The sequence below is a fragment of the Schistocerca nitens genome, chromosome 2 (genome assembly GCF_023898315.1).
Source record: "Schistocerca nitens isolate TAMUIC-IGC-003100 chromosome 2, iqSchNite1.1, whole genome shotgun sequence".
NCBI classification, from domain to species: Eukaryota; Metazoa; Arthropoda; class Insecta; order Orthoptera; family Acrididae; genus Schistocerca; species Schistocerca nitens.
In genome coordinates, this window is record NC_064615.1 from 715,096,133 (window position 1) to 715,117,424 (window position 21,292).

Here is a 21,292-nt window from a genome sequence, read left to right on the forward strand (position 1 = left end):
CAGGAGTGTACAAGGATATCTTCCGTTAGTAAATTATAATTACATTTTTCATTTTACGTTCCCCATATTTCTTGTGTTTTACATACAAACGCCCTGTGATCACATCAGTTGCTAGCGTGGAAGCCAGCTAGCCTGTACAAGGAACGATTTTTCTGCGGTAGAGGTTTCACTTCCTAGTAGCTTGAATGTTGGGCATCAATGGTGAATACAGCACCCAAAAATGGCGACGGGGCTCTACGAATTTAAGGATTAGGTTAAGCGTCTACTGGAACCGTATTCGTTCGACGAGTTGGATGGTGGTATACGGCCGTACACCACCGACTAATCCCAAGACAAGTTGCGGCAGCGGCACGCGTCCGCTGCACACAATCAGCATGGCCGCCTGACGGACGCGTCGCAGTGAGACGGGGTTGGTCAGAAGTAGTTGGACGTAGCAGCTGAAAGCGAGGGCCTGATTTTGCTTGTGTCTGAAGGTTTTCTATGCTTAATTGCCAATTACGGACGTAGAGGTTATAAGTCACTTGAATGAGAACAGGACACTGCGCAATATGCGGGACAAGAGATATCACCACCGCGACTTACAGAGGAAACTGTGGTTGACACTCGTATGAACAGTTTTTGTGGCAACACATCAGCATCAGCGTAGTATTTATATTTCTTTATCACTCTTTAAAACTATTTGTGAACTGCAAACTCTGATCTACAGGAAGAATTCAATAAAATTATTATACTGTTCTCAGTTGTATTATTCAGACATGGTTCAAAAATGGTTCAAATAGCTCTGAGCACTATGGGACTTAACTTCTGAGGTCATCAGTCCCCTAGAACTTAGGACTACTTAAACCTAACTAACCTAAGGACATTACAAACATGCATGCCCGAGGCAGGATTCGAACCTGCGACCGTAGCGGTCGCGCGGTTCCAGACTGTAGCGCCTAGAACCGCTCTGCCACCCCGGCCGGCAGACATGGCTCAATCCGAACTGATATAGCCGATAGTACGAGGGATATTCGGAAAGTAAGGTCCAATGGAGTGCGAAATGGAAACCACAGTGAAAATCCGATGAAGCTTTGCATAGATGTGTTGAGCAGTCTCTCTAGTATGCGTGTCGATCGCGTCACGTCGCTCTTTTCAGTTCCGAGCCCGCTAAGATGCTTAAAGCAATAGTGTCTCCCGCCAAGTATTAGGGCCTGGTGTGAGATTTCGCCTGATTCCATGCAGCCCACATAACATAACTGTCATACGTTTCCTTCTGCATCACAAATCTCAGCCCCACTCTGAGGGGGCTGCTGCAGCGTTTTCGATGGGAAGTGTTTGATCACCCACAATAGAGCCCGTAGTCGACTCTCCCTGAGTTGCATCTCTGCTGACATGAACCGCTAGCTATAAGGATAACGTTCTGGCACAGACAACAAGCTGTAGACCAGGGTAGAGAACTGGCAGGAAGGACAGGCGGCTTCCTTCTATGGCGAGGGTATTGAAAAGTTGGTACAACGCTACGACAGATATGTAAATCGGAGCGGTGACTATGTAGAGAAGTGGCTGGAAGGTGTAGCTAACTGTTGCAAATAAAACATTTTTTATTTTCACAGTAGTTCCCATTTTTCGACAGATCGGATCTTACTTTCCGAATAGGCCTCGTACTACAACTTCAATAGGTATCCACAACCCAAGCAATGTCGGTGGTATGTCTCACCTAACTGGACGAAGACAAGAAACATGGCCAAGGAATTTTTAAGATGCTAGCACCGCCATTTCCGGCGTTTGACCAGAAAATAGAAGCGTGGTCAAATTACACAGGGTGTGCCAGGAGGAATGGTCAATCTTCAGGTATATGACGGGAATGAACATTCGAAGTAAGGAAATCTAGTAAAAATGTGCTCTAAAATACGTACCTTAACAGCCATGAGTACTTCTTCATCTTCGATACTGTAAAACAAATCTCTTCTACCGCAAGCTCTTTGCTTTCCATATTATGGGAGGAGGTAGTGTGGACCAAAAAGAGAAAAATATTATCCAGTAAATATGGGCTCTTAGACGCCTTGAAAGATCTATGAGCAGTTGTTCAGTAGAAGAAGAACAAGATGAACAAGTCGTCTTAGCTCTTAAGGTATGCGTTTTAGAGACCATGTTTACTAGACTTCTTTGCTTCGAATGGTTGTTTCATGTCATATCCCTAAATATTGACCGCTTATCCTTGGACACCCCGTATTTTAAGAACGTAAAAACATTTTGTCATCCACCAAGTATCAAGTGATGCAGAGTACAAAACTTTTCTCATTGCAAATACAGGGCCGGAAGTTGTCAAACTAGTTCAGAAATTGTGTCCAGAAATAGATCAGTTGTCTATTTCATATTCTGGAATTAAGGAGAATTACATTCTTTTTATTGTCCTGACTGATTTGATGTGACACGGCACGAAGTCCTCTCCTGTGCCTCTGGCACTTGCAACCTACGTCCTCAATTATTTGCTGGGTGTCTTCCAGTCTCTGTCTTCCTCTACAGTTTTTACTCTCTTGGCTCGTTCTAGTACCATGAAAGTTATTCTTAACAGATGGTCTGCCATTCTGTTCCTTCTTCTTGTCAGTGTTTTCCATATATTCCTTCTCTCGACGATTCTGCGGAGAAACGAGTCCTTCCCTACCTTGTCAGTCCACCTAATTTTCAACATTCTTCTGTATTTTAGATTATCTTCTGTTTCGGTTTTCCAACACTCCACGTTTCACTACCGTTCAATGTTGTGCTCCAGACGTACATTCTCAGAAATTTCTTCCTCAAATTAAAGCCTATGTTTGATATTAGTAGACTTCTCCTGGCCAGGACTGCCTTTTTTGCCAGTTCTAGTCTGCTTATTACGTCCTCCTTACTCCGTCTCTCATGTGTTATTTTGCTGCCTAGGCAGCACTTCATCTACTTTGTGATCACCAATCCCGATATTAAGTTTCTCGTTGTTCTCATTTCTGTTACTTCTCACTACTTTCATTTTTCTTCGATTTACTCTCAATCTACATTCTATACTCATTACACAGTTCATTACATTCAACAGATCCTTTAATTCTTCCTCACTTTCACTGAGGATAGCAAGTCATCATCGAACCTTAACACTGACTTCCTTTCATCTTGAGTTTTAGTACCACTTTTGAACCTTTCTTTTATTTCCGTCATTGCTTCTTCGATATATAGAGTGAACAGTAGGGCGAAAGATTACATCCCTGTCTTACACCATTATTAATACGAGCGCGTCGTTCTTGGTCTTGCACTCTTATTGTTCTCTCTTGACTCTTTACATATTGTATATTTCCCGTATTATCTCCTATTTTGACTCACAAGTGCATGTTGCTGCAGCCAGTCACACTTTTTTTTCACGAAATCGAATCGAGGTTACAAAGAGTGGCTGACATGGCTTAACTAGATACTGTAAATCTGAGTGGGAGAATTATTAGTGTAGAAAGTCCTATATAGATTCTCTCATTCGCGATATGCTTATCATGCACTCACCAGATACTAAATTAAAGGAAGACCTACTGAGCTTAACTAATCCTGCTTTACAAGGCTATCTGGTATTAATTTGGGCACATGAGCGAATATCATTTGATGTGCTACAGTGCGTAGCACTAACGCGTCTACGATGCATCAGCAGCAAGCACGGTCATGCAATCATCACGGCCATCCGCGGAAATTTGAAGACATGCAAATACTGCCAGGGAACGAGTCTGTAAATAGATTCCGTAATGCAGAATTAAATTTTTTTGTACTGTGGAGTCAAGCACAAGCAAGAAAATTGCTTTGAAACGCAATATGCAGTTATTGTCACAAGGTAGGTCTCAAATAAGAAGTGTACAGGAAGAAGCACCTCAGGCAACTTAATAAGACATTCAGGCACACAAAAGTGATTCATAACAAATGTGAAAATGATGTTCACAACAAACACGAACAAATCAATACACTTTTACAGCAAGACATAACGTGAGGGTAATCTTCTCCGTAAATAACAAGGCTTTATCAGTGACTCTTAGAGTTAATCCTAGAACACTAAAGGGGGAAGGAGGGAGGATATTACATTGCTACTAAACCATCGTAAATATTACTCTCCAAACGTTACTCAAAGGAAGACATAAAGACATAATTTATAGGTTATGCATTAGGTAGTTAAAATTATTAGATCTCTGTTGGTATGTTACATACCAAGCTAGGTACAAAATGTCCTATTTTATACCCTACTGCAGTCGTAAATTTTAGCAACATAGCGTTAACAAGGGGCCATTAAAATTTCGGACTGACACAGGCTCGTCAATTTAGTTAGTTAATTATGCGTGTACAAGAAATTAGGATCGCCGAAATTAAATAATTTTCAGAGTACGCTTTTTACAAACAGCAACCAACAAATTCCTCTCAAAGGTCAAGCAATTTATCAGACAAGCAAGATTCGTAATTATCAATTCAGATAATGCAAGAAATTTGGTCTGCCTTATACTGTTCAATGCACTACGCTTCCCATTTCGTGATGGAGAGAATCAGATTCATACTGACGTTCCGAACGAAAAGTTAAAAATCTGCTGCTGTAATGGATAATATTCTTTCCGAAGCAATAAGTAGCATTGAAAAGGTACACATCACGTTGAATTTTGTAAAATACGAAACATTCTATATTTTTAAAGGATACAGTGAAACAGTAACTTGGTCGCTTAGAACTGTGGCAGTACAGAAACCAAAAGGCACACCACGGATCTCCGGAGATTTCAAAGTGACAGTCAGAGCAGAATCCATCACTGATTCTTATCCGGTTTCGAAACCGGAAGAACTAATGTCTAAATTAGCTGCCAGAGTATGGTTAGCAAAATTTGATGTCGAGGAGGCTTATTTACAATTCCCTTTGGACGAAAAGACACAGATTTGTGGTTATAAATACTCCGCTTGGTCTACCATTTGCGACTGCCAGTGCACCGAGCTTGTTCCAGCGATACTTAGAACAATTAACACTTTGGCTGTCGTGTGTATGAAATTGATATACAAGGTGACTTCCGCAGCAGGCCATCTGCATCTAATTGATACATACATTCCAGGCCGTGTGTATAAATCACATAAACAGATACAATGATTTCTAAAGCTTTTATAATTGCCCTGGCCTCCTGGAGAGCCCGTGCACGTTTGGTTCCGAATTTCGTTGACGAATAGAGTGACAGTTGACTTTTGTAATTTGCCCTGTTGTCAACTGTTTCCTTGCGTTTACTGTCTCTGGCTACACTCGCGGTAACTCACGCAGTGACGTCACTAGGGATTATTTGTGTTTGAAGTCGTGTTTCCTTGTACGTTTGAGCTTAATTTCTTGTGAGTTTGTGACAATGTCCGATACACAGCGAATTGAGGCTTTGGGAATTCAGAGAGCGCGAGGCCCGTTTGTTTGGCGATATATCCGGCGGTGATGGTCCTGAATACTCTCCTGAGAGTTCCGGTAGTGATTCTGCAGATTTCGATGCAGGGACCGAGAAAAAGAAAAAGAACAACTGTTAGGGCATCAGCAACTGTGCCTCATGGAAACGCCTCCGACGTTACTTGGCATGATGTAACTGGAAATACGAGAGATTTTGCCACAACCTGTAGTGAGGGAACTGTGGATCATATGAGGACGAAATTGAGTGGAAGACGCGATGAAATGCATTTTTACCGATTGTTTTTTGATTACCAAGTTTTGGAAATGATCGTCACCAAGACGAATCTTTATGCCGAGCAACGAACTATTGACAGTATCGTCAACGAAAAATGTGTAGAACACAGCAGATTACAACAATGGGTAAATGCAAATAACAAAGAAATCCTGCGGGCTTTTTTAAAGTTTTTTTATTCGTTCTGTGGATTGGTTTGGATCGAAAACTGACACTCCATAAATATTGGTCATGGAATATACTGTACAAAAAGGAAGTACGTAAAGCTTCATCCCATAACAGGTTTGAGGCCTTTTTGAATATCCTACATTTTTCGGACAATTCTGGTACATACAAAGACAAACTGTACAAAATGTCACCATTTCACCATTAATTGATCTGATGAACGATAAATTTCACGAAGTGTATTGTCCTGGTGAGAAAGTGTGCATTAGTGAAACTATGGTGACGTTTAGAGGAAGGCTGGGGCTTCGCCAATATATTCCTGCGAAACGTCATAAATAATGGTCTCAAGCTATTCAGACTGTGTGGAATGTGAAAGTATACACGGGAAATGAGAATGTCCCACAGATTGTAACATCTCCTCCAGTGTAGCGATGGAGTTAATGGGTCCCTTGTTGAATGCCAGACGCACTCCTTACGTCGACAATTACTATACAAGCGTCGCCTTAGCCCATAAGTTGAACGAACATTCAACACATCTCGTTGCTACATTTAGGAATAACAGAGAGTGCAATCCAACGATTGTAGCGAAAGGAAAGATCAAGGAAGGTGAAATGCTATGCAAGCAGAGTAACACGAACGTTGTTATAGGAAAATAGGACAAGACAGAGGTATTGTTTCTGACCAGTAGAGATGTACCAGAAACGGTAGCAACCACCTCAAGAAAAGAAGTAACCACAAAACAATCCAGAATTTTGGAATATAGTTAGGCAAAATCCTTTATAGACGTGTCAGATCAAATAACATCTTACGCCCCCGCTTTACGAAGAGGAGTGAAGAGTTACAGCAAGATTGCATTCGAGCTCCACACAAATACGGCAGTTGTCAATACTCATGCTGTCTACAAGCAAGTAACTGACAAAAATATGCACGTAACTGAATTTCGAGAAAAGCTGCGTTTCCACTGATAAACACTGGAAAACTTAATATATACCAGGACTAGCAGGAACACCAGGGACGTGAAGTTCAGGGAAACATGCCTCACAAAAGACTGGCAGCAAGAAAAACAGGTTCACATAATGTTACCAACGATACTCTCACAAATTTGGACGCTCTGAAGCTACGAAGGAATCAAAGCAAGTTATCACAAACTGTAAGGGTTCCCCGAATTAAAAACTGTCGTGCTTGGACTGGTTTTTCATTATTTACGCATGTAAAGTAAAGCATATAACATATTAATTAATTCAAGTATATTGTTATATCTGCTATGAATTTGTAAACCAACCTGTTAATTTAATAAATACTCCACATTTATATTAGTTGTATTCTTCCAAAAAATAGGTGCCAAAGGTTTGGAAGTCTGGAAGATTGTGGTAAGGTCTTATGGGAAGGAACTTTGAGGTCATCGGTCCCTAAGCTTACGTACTACTTAATCTAACTTACACTAACTTACGCTAAGGACAACACACACACCCATTCCAGAGGGAGGACTCGAACCTCCGACGGGTAGAGCCACGTGGACCGTGGCAAAGCGCCTGAGACCGCGCCGCTAAATGCCATTGGTCTGTAATACTGAAAGGAGTCTTCATTTGTTATTGAAGGATGCGCATAATTACTATATACGTGCGGTAGCAGGTATGATAATGAAGAAATTAACCTCAAAGGTCATGTGTCTAACAATTACACGCACCTGAACAGGGCCTCCTCTACCTGGTACACAGCCATGGGCGATTCAGTCCGACAGCGAAAGTGTTAATCAGGAAAGCTCCATACGATGTGAAGTATCTGGACGACATCATTGTGTTAGGAGAATGTCAGGAAGAATTGTTATGTAATTTGGAACCTGCCTTCAAAATTTTAGAAGCGGAAAATTTAATGTTGTAACAGAGATATGTGCACATTCTTCCAGCGTGAAATAACGGGTGGCTACAATTCAAGTGCGGCTATTCACAGGCACGTCAACGGCCTTGCCGCAGTGGTAACAGCAGTTCCAGTGAGATCAACGAAGTTAAACGGTGCCGTATTAGGCTAGCTCTTGAATGGCTGACGGTCTGGGTCCGCTTAATGCTGTGAGAAGCTACTTGATTCAAAAGTAGTGGCTCCGGACACGGAAACTGACGACGACGGGGAGAGCGGTGTGCTGACCACGTGCCCCTCCATATGCGTATCCAATAGCGCCGTCGGCTGAGGATGACAGGGCGGTGCCATTGAGTTACTCACAGGTATAGAGCGTGGGATGTAACTATCGTATGGCAGCGATAGTTAGTAGATATTGTAATGCGCTAATGCTAAACTGATGTAGACTGGAAGGTAATTAGTTGCTATTTTGGCCAGCAGGTGCAAACCTGGCGAAGTGAATGCAAGAAAGACGCATGAATATTTCCATATGTAATGGATTAGGAACGGGACGTGGGCAGAAACAGCGAAGTAACTGAGAAAGGTATTGTCATGTATCAAGCGGAACTATGGACCTCATGGAAAAGGGTGAGTCGGCTGAGTCACGCAATTTGACTCTGTCTGATCACGAGTTGTGGCCATTACTTGCACGCGTTGATCACGTAGGCTCACGTGAGGATCAATGAACTATACTTGACGGGATGTATGTGGAACATACTAGATGGTTAGAAAGTTAGTAGACAGGAATACAATTAAATACTTAGCTTTAATTCAACATAAGCGGTGAACGTCGATCTTGACTTTGTACAATAATCTTTACAAGTGCAGTTATAGACTGAACTGCGAATAGTTATTTACAATTCTGATTGCTTCACACATATAGATCAATTGTCAATGCATGAAATGTATGTGGCGCCTGGCTAGGTCGTAGCTATTGACTTAACTGAAGGCAATGCTAACTAGCGTTTCCGCACATGAGATCTCTGAAGTTATAACAAGTGAACCACTCCTATTCACGTCGGCTGCAGAATTGGGCAGTGCGCTAGCTTGTCCCGTAAGACAGCCGAGTGGCGGCGCTCGGTCTGCTAGCGTCGAAAGTGGCGACTCGCGGGTCCGATGTGTACTGACGGACCGCGGCCGATTTGAAGCCTACAACCTAGCAAGTGTGTTGCCTTGCGGTGACACCACGGGTATAATGTAGATTTTATTATTAACTGCCGCTTACATAATTTGTTCAGTAAGAGCACTGGAGACATCGACGAGATGCCGTACGGCGCCGGATTTGTACCCGGTGGCCGAAATTGGAACTCATTTGTTTTCCCTCATTACCGCATTAGCATACGTACCAAGTTCCATTACAGCCCACATTGGACATCCTTGACTAGCTGCACTTTAATTACATCCAACCGATACAAGTCTGCTGGTCAACTTTCGTTGTCTCCTGAAGATGTTCATTTAGATCGAAACTGGCGGATTCGGACTCGAAATAGAGCTGTGATGATTTTTATTAACATTTATGTTTGTTAATTTATAGGAAAATGTAACATTGTTAATAGGTTTGGTAGACGGGAGTCTGGAATTTACATTACTTGTGAAGTATTCGAAATTGTCGGAAGTGTTTTAGAAGAGGTGGGAAATTCAAATCTTTAGAAGTGTTTCGCTTTTACTGCAGACGCCGTTGTTCGTAGTGGACGTGTTTCAGCGGAGCGGACCTCGGGTACTCACAGCAGGACGTGGTTATCCGGGCCCGGGGCGAGCCTGGGGCGCGGCGAGAGGGCGGCCCGCACGGCGCGCCGGAACTGCGGGCCGGCGGCGAGCGCGGCGGTGAGCAGCGGGCCGCGGCACAGCGACGCGTACTGCGTGGCGCCCAGCAGCCACGACAGCGCCGCCGCCCACGCCTCCTCCACCTCCACGTCCGCGTGCTCCTGCAGCACACCGCACCGCACCTGCACACTCACCGTACTAGCGTACCAGCTGCGGACAGGGCCTTTCCCGGCAGAAGGCGTTCCCTCGTCCTTTCGTTCAACGACGCCCAGGAGCTACAGTGTATTACTTCAAGTTGGCGGACCACTTCCTCCTCCTGAACCCGCAGAAGTCGGTAAAAGTCCAAGTGCTCCGGCCGCTAGCTACTCGTTTTGGGCTGCGGACAACATTAGCTACCTTGAAGTACTTTGACTGACGTGTTCCTTTTCTGCACTTCATTGTAAGAAGTGTTCAAAAAGTATCGGGAATTACGTAATTTCGCGATATGCACAATTCCGATTCAAGCGATTTTTATTGTAGTGTTGGTAAACATGTCTGAAAGTATCTGTACGCTGGACACCATATTCGATGTGTAGTCTGTCGTCAGTTTCCAAGAAAGTTACATGTGTTTGCTTACGAGTGCTTTTTAAAAAAAGAACAGCAGTTTGTATAATAATTACGTGTTATTTATAATTGTGTATAATAATTATGTTTTATTTATAGTTGCTAAAAGCAGAGATCCGGCAGGAAAGTACATAAAGACTTATTATAGGTAAAGTGAACATTTTAGAGACTTTGACACGTTAAGCCACAATATTCGGAAGCGGCAGCAGTGCCAGTTGTGTTGACAGTTCGAGCGGCGCGGTCTATTGCCCCAACGAATTTGTAGCAGTTCTGAAGCGAATGCCGTAAAGTGTTTCCTCGAGTTTACAAATCGACTTGAACTCACGAGGGCTTAAGTCAGGGGAGTGCAGTAGGTGGTATACCAGTTAGCAGCCCCATAAGTCAAACAAATCAGTAACAGTTTGCACCGTACGTGCTTGACTATTGTCCTGCAAAATGACGGTCAGGTCCTGCAGAAAGTGTCATCACTTCTGTCGCTAAGTTCGTCGTAGGTTGTATCCAAAAAATGAACAGCATAGAGACAGAAGTAATGACACTTTCTGCAGGACCTGACCATCATTTTGCAGGGCAATGCTCAAGCACGTACAGTGCAAGCTGTTACTGATTCGTTTGACTGATGGGCCTGCTAAGTGCTATACCACCTACTGCACTTCCCTGACTTAATCCCTCTGAACCGTGATTTTATTTTCAAACAATATTCTTAAGAATTTATCTTATTTACTACCGATTCATCAAGAACATTAATACATCGAACCACACTATGTAAGCGTGGAAGTAGTTGCCAGGGAGTAACTGATGAAATCATAATCAAATTGCTTTTAACACACGGGAATTTTATTCCTAAAAGCGTTTTTTTAAGGAAACAGATTGAAGATTATTATCAGAAAGCACCCTCTAAATATCAAGTTACAATTTATTCAGAAGCAGAAAGAAACGAATTTTTTTACTGTATGAGATTTCGGGCTGAGAACCTTCCCGCTCCCTTTTGACACGGCCGTAGTCACGACCGCTCACAACAACCTCTGAAAGACTACACTGGTGGAAATCTCTAACACACCAGACCACCTTAAACTAAAAGTTTTAACAATTCACACAAGCACACAAACTGTGCACCCTGTAGGAGGGATGGAAATGGTACAAAACACTAAAATTAAGAAATATTAACTTGCCACCGAGGGTGCAACTTGATTTTAACTTCTAAGGAAGGTCTTACGGTGAAAGGGTGGCAACTTTATATACTAAAATGATCATTTAAATAAAAGCCCATGAAATGCAATCTGATATAAAATTATACAAGTTTGGACAAACGAGTTAACATGCTCTACAGTACACATATACCGCCTCTCAAGATGATACGCAAGATCAAAACATATTTCAGAAATTAGGCCGTTACACTCCAAGCAATAAATTCGTTAACACACCGAATCTGGCAAACATAACAGAGGCAGCTCCGAACAACAGACATACTAGCACTCCGACCGACAGTCTGACCGATTTCCAACCGTCAGCTCCAACCACTCAAACACCAGAGAATATCGCCGATGTCGAGTAAACCAAGATACCTACATCTTCTAACTCGCCCTCACCAAGATCAAGGCATCAAACACCACTCAAGACAAGTTTAAAAGAATACAGAAAACGCAAGTCACAACTGTCAAATCACAACGGAAGAAGGCTGCGGGTTCTAGACAACAACACACACCACTTGTTATCACACGCGTGAACGGCTGAGGAAACAACAATCCACAAATAACGAACAAATCGTTACAGTCGAGATTTAAAAAGAAGTAACTAATTACTCAACTTCAGGACCCTGCTTCGGAGGAAAGCGAAAAGTCGCTCTCGCAGCTAGCGCCTCCAAATGCAACAGCGCGTACCCGCCGCCAAAAGCCCCGGCGGGGCTTCGCGCTGTGGAGACGACGTCGCTGCTCAGTTCCAACGAACCAACAAGGTCCAATCACATCCCGACTCGGAAAATGGTGTCCATCCTGAGGATCCAAGGCGTCGTCGACTAAGACGACCGGCAGAGCAAACGAGCAACGGCAGCCTGCTTTCGCCGACAGCTGTCCCGGCGAATACTAACACCATACGGCCGGCCGCGGTGGTCTCGCGGTTCTAGGCGCTCAGTCCGGAACCGCGCGACTGCTACGGTCGCAGGTTCGAATCCTGCCTCGGGCATGGATGTGTGTGATGTCCTTAGGTTAGTTAGGTTTAAGTAGTTCTAAGTTCTAGGGGACTGATGACCACAGATGTTAAGTCCCATAGTGCTCAGAGCCATTTGAACCATTTGAACACCATACGGACCCGACTGTTGCTGGCTGCCAACTCTTCCCGACTGATACTGGTGTCAGTGCTCAGCAGACCACATTTCGCCATCCGACGACCAGCCGACCGATCGACCAACAGCCTTCCGTCTGCGTCGACCACGGTCCCGGCGCGTACTTGCACCGTGCGTACCTGCGTGCTGCTGACTGCCAACTCGTCCAACAGCGGAGAAACGACGAACCCGACTCAGTCCACAACCTAACAGCGACTGAGAGTTAGACCCGACTAACTAACATGCGAGTGTCTGCCTTCCGACTGACTCTGTCGACTCACTGCGCCGACTCCCCGACTGACTCCGACTGACCGCCTGGCGAGCTCATAGCGCGCCTTAAATGCACGTGAACAGGCAACCTTTCCCCTTTCCCACCAGAGGGAGACACCAAAGCTGCGACTGCCGCAACGGTGCCACCGCCAGAAACAGAGGGCGACTGCTTCACACTACGTGCTGCGGTGCGCTCTTCAAAACAGCAATTTTTACCACGGCTCACCTTCGTGAGTTCAACTCGATTTCTAAACTGAAGGAAACACTTCACGGCATTCGCTTCAGAACTGATACAAATTCGTCGGGCAATAGACCGCGCCGCTCGAACTGTCAACACAACTGGCAACGGGTTATACACATTGCTGGTGACTACTTTGAAGGTCACTAAAACTTTGAAACACGCATCTACTTTGTACGAGCTGTAAATAAATAGTTACCACTATTAAAGTTCCAAACCTTGTATAAAATGAGAGGATTGGTGTAGTGGGTCATAACAAGTAACATTCACATAGCAACCAACGTCCACATCCGTCAGCGTTCGGCGCTATCCGTCATTTAACGTCACGCACCGCCAGGAAGGTAGGTACACAGGCTGCCATCCGAATCGACATGGTAGCTAGTCTGCAGGTCAACTTTTTCAATTTCTTCCAACATCAAGGTAAAAGAGAGGTAGGATTGGCGTTTCATGACCTTTGTTTGCAAACAGTTACAAAAACTGCTCGAAATTAATCCATTCTGCTTGAACGCACAGCGTGCTCGACGCCTAGATGAGTGTAGCACCCTTTCAAACACCCCTGGCAAAGTGAGGATTACATCGAAGGCTGCCATAATTCACGCTATCAGCTCTGCATTCGTATTCATAAGTGTTTCGTAAACAATAGATTTCAGGTGACCTCTGACGAAAAACTCAATGGGCGCCAAGTCGGGGCAATGTGCAGATCATGCCACCAGCCAAACACACCCTACCCAATTCTCACCAGAGGTCTCATCCAAGTGATTTCGGGCCGTAAAAGCAAAGTGCGCAGACGCAGGATCATGATGGTACCACATGCACTGTCACCCTGAGTGGGACATGTTCCAACAACTCTGGTCGTGTTTCCCTTACGAAGGTTAAGTATGTTTGCATTTAGTTGTCGGGGGAGTATGTATAGACCAGTGAGATTAACGCGTAGCAAACCAGCTTAAACGTTGATGGCGAAGCATTTTTGGCGACCACGAACAAAGGCGGCGTGCGGGTTTTCCCGTGCACACACGTGTTGCTTGTAGCAGTCGAACACACCTTCCCTTGTAAAGGATGCCCCATACATAAAAGAGATACAGTTTGAGATCTCAGTTTGAATGGCACACTTCTACAAAAACCACTGGCAGAAGACAATGCGACGTGGAAAATCTAATGGGTTAAGGGCTTGAACTTTCTGAAGGCGGGAAGGCCGCAAATCATCTTCATCCAACACACATCAGACCGTCGAATGGCTTGCAGCCATTTCTTGTCCAACACTTCGCGAGCATGTTGAGGGCATGTTTTACAGAAATGCTAACGCCTCCTCTTCAAACTCTGATGTATACACAGTGCGTTGATACCCGCCTCCGCCTGGCTTTCACACCTGTATTACAAAATGAATGCATCAGGTTTTGATGTAAGCCTTAAATGCCCAAGCGTCATTACGGTGCGTCGTCAGTAGACGATTCACCTCAAGTGTACCTATCTTTTCTCCCAAGAAAAGCGTTTCACTTAACGTCTGCTCCATACAGTACCAAACACAAGAGTGTGCCCGTTTGTTGAGTCACTGACCCAGGGTGAACCAGACCCTGCAGTACACACAGGTGCCACACTCTGTGCGACATTGCTTCAATCAGGCATTTTCATTCCCAAACACAACGCGTTCGCGTCACAGAAAATACCGAAAGAAACTTAGTGGTATTGTCCCACCAGGAATATCTGCTACCATTCTGACTCGGACGGCCGGTTGTATGCCTACATCTCCGGCGGAATGTGACGGTGTTAAACGTCACCTAGCGCCGAAGTCTGAGGGATGATCCACTCTACCAACCCTCTCATTTTTTACATTCATTTTAGAAACTCCTTGTATAGAGGTCCTACGCATGGGGGGAGGGGGGGTGTAAAGCTCATTCTGTTCTAAATTTTAGAAATTAGGAAACAGATGCATGTACCTCGACATTTATTACTGAATAATCAAACTCATTTCAATTATTCATCCCTTTAAGATAATACTGGAACCCCTACACAGAAGAAGAACCTTAGTGCCTTCATTTATATACCAGAAAATTCCATTCTTGAGCATACCTCAACTCCAATGTGCGTTTAGTCGTAGTTATTATAAACGCTCTCATAATCAATTTTGTAATTCAGTATCTAATTTTGTCGAAAGTTTCAAGAGAGATAACTTTTACTGTTTAAGCCAAGAACCTATAGATTAAAAAACTGGGACGATTATGTTCACTTGGTTCTCATCTTTGGCGATCAGTTATGTACTAGATAATTGGCTTATATCCTTAGACCAAGGTCGCACAGTAATGATAAAGTTTGTGAAACAAGGCTGAAAATGTGTTTCTTTTAGTTAATACAATATATACTTTTCACCAAGTGCCGACAGCTGAACCAGCTGAAATTCAAATGAAACTATATGGATCTAGATAGCTTTTCAAGCCTAGAACATCTACGATGTGACGAACGCAAATTTGTACCAAGACCTGGATTGGAAGCAAGGTTTCCTGCTCACTAGGCAGATGAGCTAACCACTACTCCACCCTGGCGCAGTGGCTTTGCACAACTGCAACGGGCCACCCTTTCACGCCTCGCTGCACAAACCAAATTCCCAGTCACGCCTCAGCCCACTTGGTATTTCCCCTAAACTCGAACAGCACTGCAGAGGTTCTCCAGTTGTCCCAGAGGTTGAAAATACGGCTACAGTTGTAAGGTTCTTTTATTTAGAATACGACCGGTTTCGGGATAATATACGTCCATTATCAGGTGTTACAACTTCGTGCTGTGACCCCGAGCTCCGCGGTGGACGAGTATAGGACGCGGTGTATTACCAGCGAACACGGAGCTCTGAAGATAACGATCAACCCGACGAAGACGGCAGCCGTTATGTTCACACGGAGGAAACCAGTTCTCAACGACAGACTCCAAATAGCTGATCAATTTATCCCATGGTCGCCAGAAGTGAAGTACCTCGATGTCTACCTTGACAAAAAATTACTCTTTACGCAGTGTATTGACGACAAGAAGACGGCAGCCCAGACGATGGCCAGGTCATTGATTCCGTTCCTGAAGAGTAAGGATCTCAACCCTAAGACTAAACTCCAATTGTATAAGGCAACGGTGGAACCAACAATGTTATATGGCTCCACCTCGTGGGGAACTGCGTGCGTCTCCAACTACAACAAACTCCAAACGCTGCAAAACATTTGCTATCGATGGATCATAGGAGCTCCATGGTGGACAAGAAACGTCGACATACGCACAGCACTCCACGAGACCACTATACAAGAGAAGGTCCATGACAAGGCTCTACGAGTTTTTGACAAAATCGATGCCCTTAGGGACGAAGTTCGACAATTAGAATCGGTAGGAACGGTAAACCCTGCAAGATGGCACAAGTATCGAGTACCGAAGTCAATAACGCTTCACCCCACATAGGCAATCTGTCATAACACGAGGAAGCAGTCACACATAATAAAATGTTCAAGTGTGTGTGAAATCTTATGGAACTTAACTGCTATGGTCATCAGTCCCTAAGCTGACACACTACTTAACCTAAATTGTCCTAAGGACAAACACACACACCCATACCCGAGGGAGGACTCGAACCTCTACCGGGACCAGCCACACAGTCCATGACTGCAGCGCCCTAGACCGCTCGGCTAATCCCGCGCCCCTCACACATCACAGCCTAGACACATCTCACCCTCCACAGCAGATAGACATCACCAAATACAGCAGGCTAAAGGACCCATTGAGTGCCCAAGGCTAACTGAATGTGTAATAACTAAAGTGTTTTCCTTTTATCCTTAGATCCCATCCTAGAAGAATACGTCATCAAGGATAATCTCTTCACCCCACACTACACAGAAAAAAAAAAAAAAACGGAGCTCTGTGATGGGCGTAGATGGATGTATAAGAGCCCGCAACCGGCCGTGTTCTAAATAAAAGAACCTTACAATAGTAGCGGTATTTTCAGCCTCTGCTATAATGCTCAGTTGCGGATGTTCCTCCGACAGAATTGTTCTCCAGTTGTATTAGAACATTACCTCACCACTGAACGAAATGAGGAGTCTTGCATGAAACCTAGGGATGAGTACTTTAATCAAATGAAGCTATGTGGTTCCAGAGACCTTTCCAAGTCTCAAACATCTATAAAGTATTTATTCAGGCTGAAGTGACGAATGAAAATTTGTAGCAATACTGGGATTCTAACCCATGTCCCCTGCTCAGTGGACTAACCACTACGCCACGCTCTCAGTGGTTTTGGACAACTGCACGGACTGCCTCAGCTGACTTGGAAACGTGAAAGGGAATTTGGACTGAGAAGGGAGGTGTGCTAGGGAAGTCAATTGTGCAAAGTTAGTGTGCGAGGGTGGCGTAATACTTAGTGCATCTGCCAAGTGAGCAGCAGACCCGGGCTCGAATCCCGACATTGCTATAAATTTCTTCATCAATTCGGTCAGCACATACATCAATTAAAATTCGTTATTAAATTTTCTACGAGACAAGTGGCTCGGTAGGCACTACTGTCCGATCCACCCTCGTAACGTAGGCGTGTCGTATTGTATGGGAACGGGCCTTTAGTTTCGGAAAACATTTTCAGTCACTTCGAGAAAAGAGAAGAGAGTGAGGAGCACGGTAATACACTCACTATTAGCAGCACCCAGACGGCAAAGGCGACGGAGGGAGCGGCGAGGACGCAGTAGGTGGCGAGGAACGGCGTCAGGGAGCCGTACTCGTCGGCATCCACGTCGGCGTCGGCGGCGGCGCGCGGCGGGCGGGAGCAGCGGGCGGCGGCGAGGCAGAGGCAGAGCGCGGCGGCGAGCGGCGGCAGCAGCACGGCCAGCACCAGGTAGGCGTCGAGCAGCGCGTCCAGCAGGCGCGGCCAGGGGTGCGGCGCGCGCAGCTGGCACGCGAAGCGGCCGTGCCAGTAGTGGGGCGCGGGCAGCGCGGCCAGCGGCAGGAAGAGCGCGCCCGCGCCGGCGCCGGCGGCTGCCGCGGCCCAGCGCGCCGCGCGGCCCCCGCTGCGAGCGTACGCCCGCGGCCGCCGGCGCGCCGCCAGCCGGTCCAGCCCCAGCAGCGCCGCCGCCCACGCCAGCGCCAGCCCCGCCGCGTGCGACAGCAGGTGGTGCAGCCCGCACCCCGCCGCGCTCGCCTCCGGGCCCTGTGACACCTGCCGAACACGTACATCAGCTGGCTAAGTACTTACAAGTACACGAGCGGAAGGCTGCGTCGCATCTTCTCGGCATAGTGTTAGACATACCATTGCACAATACACCACCGTAGGCTCGAAGTGGTTTAGCGCCCTATGTTCTTACAGCTGCTGTTCTGATCTTGGGCTGTGGTGTTGCGTGACGCTATAAATAGGCTCGCCAAATAAGATATCACTCACACTCATATACAGGATGGTCCATTGATCGTGACCGGGCCAAGTATCTCACGAAATAAGCCTCAAACGAAAAAACTACAAAGAACGAAACTTGTCTAGCTTGAATGGGGAAACCAGATGGCGCTATGGTTGGCCCGCTAGATGGCGCTGCCATAGGTCAAACGGATCTCAACTGCATTTTTAAAAATAGGAACCCCCATTTTTCACTACATATTCGTGTAGTACGTAAAGAAATATGAAAGTTTTAGTTGGATCACTTTTTTCACTTTGTGATAGATGGCGCTCTAATAGTCACAAATATGTGGATCACAATTTTAGACGAACAGTTGGTAACAGGTAGGTTTTCTAAATTACAATACAGAACGTAGGTACGTTTGAACATTTTATTTCGGTTGTTCCAATGTGATACATGTACCTTTGTGAACGTATCATTTATGAGAACACGTGCTGTTACAGCGCGGTTACCTGTAAATACCACATTAATGCAATAAATACTCAAAACGATGTCCATCAGCCTCAATGCATTTGGCAATACGTGCAACGACATTCCTCTCAACAGCGAGTAGTTCGCCTTCCGTAATGTTCGCACATGGTTTGACAATGCGCTGACGCATGTTGTCAGGCGTTGTCGGTGGGTCACGATACCAAATATCCTTCAACTTTGGCTGGCTCGGAGCACTATGGGACTCAACTGCTGAGGTCATTAGTCCCCTAGAACTTAGAACTAGTTAAACCTAACTAACCTAAGGACATCACAAACATCCATGCCCGAGGCAGGATTCGAACCTGCGACCGTAGCGGTCTTGCGGTTCCAGACTGCAGCGCCTTTAACCGCACGGCCACTTCGGCCGGCTCCTTCAACTTTCCCCACAGAAATAAATCCGGGGACATCAGATCCGGTGAATGTGCGGGCCATGGTATGGTGCTTCGACGACCAATCCACCTGTCATGAAATCTGCTATTCAATACCGCTTCAACCGCATGCGAGCTACGTGCCGGACATCCATCATGTTGCAAGTACATCGCCATTCTGTCACGCAGTGAAACATCTTGTAGTAACATAGGTAGAACATTACGTAGGAAATCAGCATGCATTGCACCATTTAGATTGCCATCGATAAAATCGGGGCCAATTATCCTTCCTCCCATAATGCCGCACCATACATTAACCCGCCAAGGTCGCTGATGTTCCACTTCTCGCAGCCATCGTGGATTTTCCGTTGCCCAATAGTGCATATTATGCTGATTTACGTTACCGCTGTTGGTGAATGACGCTTCGTCGCTAAATAGAACGCGTGCAAAAAATCTGTCATCGTCCCGTAATTTCTGTTGTGCCCAGTGACAGAACTGTACACGACATTCAAAGTCGTCGCCATGTAATTCCTGGTGCATAGAAATATGGTACGGGTGCAGTCGATGTTGATGTAGCATTCTCCCCACCGACGTTTTTGAGATTCCCCATTCTCGCGCAATTTGTCTGCTACTGATGTGCGGATTAGCCGCGACAGCAGCTAAAACACCTACTTGGGCATCATCATTTGTTGTAGGTCGTGGTTGACGTTTCACATGTGGCTGAACACTTCCTGTTTCCTTAAATAACGTAACTATCCGGTGAACGGGTTGGACACTTGGATGATGTCGTCAAGGATACCGAGCAGCATACATAGCATACGCCCGTTGGGCATTTTGATCACAATAACCATACATCAACACGATTTCGACCTTTTCCGCAATTGGTAAATGGTCCATTTTAAAATGGTTCAAATGGCTCTGAGCACTATGGGACTTAACTGCTTAGGTCATCAGTCCCCTAGAACTTAGAACTACTTAAACCTAACTAACCTAAGGACGTCACACACATCCATGCCCGAGGCAGGATTCGAACCTGCGACCGTAGCAGTCGCGCGATTCCAGACTTTAGCGCCTAGAACCGCTCGGCCACCCTGGCCGGCGGTCCATTTTAACACGGGTAATGTATCACGAAGCAAATACCGTCCGCACTGGCGGAATGTTACGTGATACCACGTACTTATACTTTGTGACTATTACAGCGCCATCTATCACAAAGTGAAAAAAGTGATCCAACTAAAACTTTCGTATTTCTTTACGTACTACACGAATATGTAGTGAAAAATGGGGGTTCCTATTTTAAAAAAACGCAGTTGATGTCCGTTTGACCTATTGCAGCGCCATCTAGCGGGCCAACCATAGCGCCATCTGGTTTCCCCCTTCAAGCTAGACAAATTTTGTTCTTTGTAGTTTTTCCGTTTGACGCTTATTTCGTGAGACATTTGGCCCGGTCACTATCAGTGGACCACCCTGTATAGCACAGTAGTCACCTACGAGCACTGTAACTGGCGCCAGGCACTCGCGGGACCTTCCGTCAGTGACGTAAGTCACGACAGTGAAATGCTGTAGTAATGCATTCTGCCTCTCAGCATCGTGCGTGAACTGCAGGGAGCCCACAGGCGTCATAACAATGGAATTGCAAGCTCCTTTCTGACACCGATTGCAGTGGCGCAGGATCTGGCGGACCCAATGGTGCGCGCTCGCAGGGTCACGCCTCTAGCGGCTCAGTGCCTCGAGCGCCCTCTGCCGCCACAATATAGGATGCCCGACAGCAGCGACGCGATCCACTTCCATTCGAAGCCACATCACAGTGTGAAGCTTGGCAGACGCCAGCTGGTCGCGGCTCCGTCTTCACCTTTTGCACTTAGGTACAAGGACACTTTTCCTTATGGACATTGCGATAGTTGGACTCTGTTTCTTGTCACATCACTTATCGTTAATCTTCGTACGTTTGGAGAAATACAAGTTAAGTAAATCTTCTTAAGTAAATCTTGTTCCTAATCACTTCTGCGCATGTCCAACTTACCTATAACGACTGTTCCTGCACCACTCTACTCCTTACTGTAGTGTACAAAACCGTGCATGACAGGGACGACAGCCGTGTCTGCTGCACTGCCACGCGTACATCACAGTCTCTGTCTGAGTGAGGA

General features: G+C 45.6%; 1 long non-coding RNA gene across 1 annotated transcript in view; it reads right to left on the bottom strand.

The window, feature by feature from the left end:
• LOC126236884 (uncharacterized) overlaps nt 1-9,540 on the bottom strand; it is a 33,813-nt gene extending 24,273 nt beyond the window's left edge. The window contains exon 1 of the long non-coding RNA XR_007544999.1: nt 9,447-9,540. This is a non-coding gene — a long non-coding RNA (uncharacterized LOC126236884). The remainder of the gene's footprint in view (nt 1-9,446) is intronic.
• Between the last annotated feature and the right edge of the window lie 11,752 nt (nt 9,541-21,292).